This window comes from Ascaphus truei, chromosome 1 (assembly GCF_040206685.1).
Source record: "Ascaphus truei isolate aAscTru1 chromosome 1, aAscTru1.hap1, whole genome shotgun sequence".
Lineage (NCBI taxonomy): Eukaryota > Metazoa > Chordata > Amphibia > Anura > Ascaphidae > Ascaphus > Ascaphus truei.
In genome coordinates this window covers 251,074,195-251,077,320 of record NC_134483.1, presented here as the reverse complement: position 1 = coordinate 251,077,320, position 3,126 = coordinate 251,074,195, and the positions used below count along the sequence as shown (strand labels likewise).

The 3,126-nt window shown below is 35.2% G+C and overlaps 1 long non-coding RNA gene across 1 annotated transcript; it reads left to right on the top strand.

Annotated features, from left to right (window-relative positions):
• Positions 1-934: 934 nt before the first annotated feature.
• LOC142470652 (uncharacterized) lies at positions 935-2,904 on the top strand. The gene is made up of 3 exons (XR_012789298.1): positions 935-2,394; positions 2,506-2,673; positions 2,768-2,904. It is a non-coding gene; the product is annotated as an uncharacterized LOC142470652 (long non-coding RNA).
• Positions 2,905-3,126: the final 222 nt, after the last annotated feature.

Here is a 3,126-nt window from a genome sequence, read left to right as displayed (position 1 = left end):
GTAATTTTATATGCATATTATAAACCGGTATCCCCATTATTTAACTTTCACACAAAGCTTACACACAGAATTCACCCATATACAATTAATTAGCATATTTCAGGTTTGTTTTTTTACAGGTCTTACAGTATGAAGGGCAAACAATAAATTGTCAACTCCTAGACTGCTTTCAGTATTAAAAACCTGAATCGGCCACTTATTGCAGTAGGGAAAAAGAAAAATATTACCACAGACACACAAAAATCACTCAAACAAACAATCAATTCTTTTATCATATTTATACTTGAGAATCTAATAAAACTTTTTAAGGAAAAACTGATTTTCCAAACTTTTGAACCTGTACCTAGGCATGTTCTCTGATCAGATTTGACTATATCTAATTCTTTTAGGCAAAAAATAACTTTCTGTTAAGAACAATAAGTGCACCGATGGACTGTGACATTATTAGAAATTTGGGTTGTACTGTATATCTTAGATTGGGAAAATTGTAATTCTTACTTATTTACTCTATACCTTTTTCTAGCCAATGCCTGCATCTCTTTTAGAGGCTTTGTAATTTCTGACAAAATATACTGACTTTCTAATTTAAAACTTTGCATGACACCAAAAGACCACATTAAACAGTATTGCATTGTTTACCTACATTCTTGCTGAGAAAAAACTAAATACCATTTGATTCTTATTCCTACAAAAATTAATTTAATAAGAATATACTTTTTTATTTTTATTCTTCTAACTAATCTGAAAACTTTTATAATCTACATTAATTACTTTAAAACTAATTGAAAACAATTTTAGAATTCTATTTTAGAATTCTATTGTAGCAATAACAACATGTTAATTTGCATAGCTTTTGAGCTGGTCAAATTCCTGTGTTACCTTCAATGAAAAAAGGTGGGGGCTCGGGGTCTACAGACAGTTTCAAAGAGGCAGAAGACAGAATTGATTTTTAGGTCCAGTTTTCTCATTTTCCTTGCAATTAATATAATTTGGAGATAATTTTTCTTCCTTTTTTTCTCTTTTTTTCTTTCCGGCACCCTCCTTTTCCTCAACAGAATTATCTTGACCCATTTTAACTTTTTCAACTAGATCTTTTGTCCACACAGGACTTCAATTTCTCCACTCAGGATCACACAGATTATAACTGCTGCAAATGTATATTGTCACACAGTTCTTTCCTCTTTTTTTTTCCTCCTTCTCACTTAAAGAATCACAAAGCCTTCTCACTTAGAGAGCCACAAAGTATAACAACTGCAGAATTACGTTATATTGCCACAAGACCACTAAGCCACACAGCCACTAAGTCACACAGTATCAATTGATTCTCTTAAAATTTAAAATAACCTACTGATTATCGAAATTCTGTCACCCAGACTAGACTTCAGAGACTTCATAGCCTCATGAAACACTCAACTATTTAAACTAAAGGCATTTTTTAAAAAGGTGCCTTACCTTATCAAATAATGGCCATATGTTGAGTGTTCCAGTGAGAGCCGTCCGTCTCCTTCAATCCAAGTGTCTGAGTTGCTGGAATACCATGCCTCGTCGCCAATCTGTCAATGTTCCAAATTGACAAATGGGATTCAATTGATAATAATTAGTTTATTGTACAGTATCATTTTACTCATTCAAAAGTCTACAAGACTCTCTCTGCCAGGGAGTGTCCAGGCAGAAACTTTTATACACTTTTGGTTCCTTTGTCTAAAACTGTTACTAGGCAGATTACACTAACCACTCCTTAATTCTTAAACCATTCATTTTACAGCTCATTAAACCTGGTTAGAACTGGCCTCAAAACAGCTATAAATAGGTACCTGGTACTCGCTATCACAAGAATATGGGCGTTACTTTAGGCACAGTTGTAAATCAACTTAGAAGCGAAAAACCTCCCATCTATACCAGACACATTCCTTCAGACAAAATGGAAACTGAACATCACTTTCAATCCTTCTCCAGAGACCCCTCCAGTCCATTAAAAAATATATCAACAGTATCTTCATTTTAGCAATATTAATTTGTCAACTGTAATTACTGTGCAGTAGTAAGGACAGTACAGCTAAAGTGTTGTACAGTACTGTACATTAGTTAAAAGTATGGTTTGCCTGTACAGACCCTGTAAAAATTCTTCCTTATCATTTCAGAGAGTATCCTATGATAAGGGAGGCCAACAAGATAAAAAGAGTGGACCAAGTACGAGCATGGATCGAAAGTGGCGAGACTTTTCAGGATGTCATCTTTTTTGACGAGACAACGGTAGCTCTTGAGAGATTTGCCACTTTTGCATTCTGCAAAAAAGGACGGCTATCTCTGAAGCCGAGACCCAAGCACCCACTGCAGATGCATGTATGGGGTGCAATCTTTAGACGTGGACCAGGATGCATAATCATCTTTAAGGTTAAAATAATGCACAAAGTCCCATGCTGTTGCCTTATGCAATGTACAACTGTAGTGTATTCTGTACCCTAATGTTCATATTTTTCATATTTTTTTCTTTTCTTGTTCCAGGAAACCAGTGTTTTTTCAAGAGCAAATTGACACCCGTATTTCTCAATACATTAGGCATGATTTATTATCTAGTAGTCGCCGGGTTTTCCAGGAGAATGACCCTAAACATACCGCCTCTACTACCTATATTCTTGCCAGCGGGATCAACTGGGTTAGGACACCACCAGAGTAAGTGTTCCAGTGTACAGTAACTGTTTCTAATTGTTTTAAAAAGTTTTTATCTAATCAACTAATTCGCCATTTTATTCCCCTCCCATTCCAGATCACCAGATTTGAACCTGAAAGAATTGGTCAGGCATGTGATGAAGGATCATATAAGAAAGGTTGTTAAGCCATCTATAAGAGGACATGCGTAGAGGTATGCAATGGAGACTTTTTTAAGGTGAAATTAAATAAGGCTTTTATTGCACCTGTTTCTTTAACATAAGAAAATCATCCAAACATATGCAAATAAAGGGTCAAACAAAGCTTCTGTTCCACTTGGGAGTATTTCTAGTGAAACCTATGCAGTCCACAACTCCCTTTAGTTTAGCATGTCTCTCAGCCCCAAACATATATCTTGATATTTGCAGATACACAAAAAGTCTTCTAAAGGAAAGTCTTATCTGTTTCTTGTAGTTG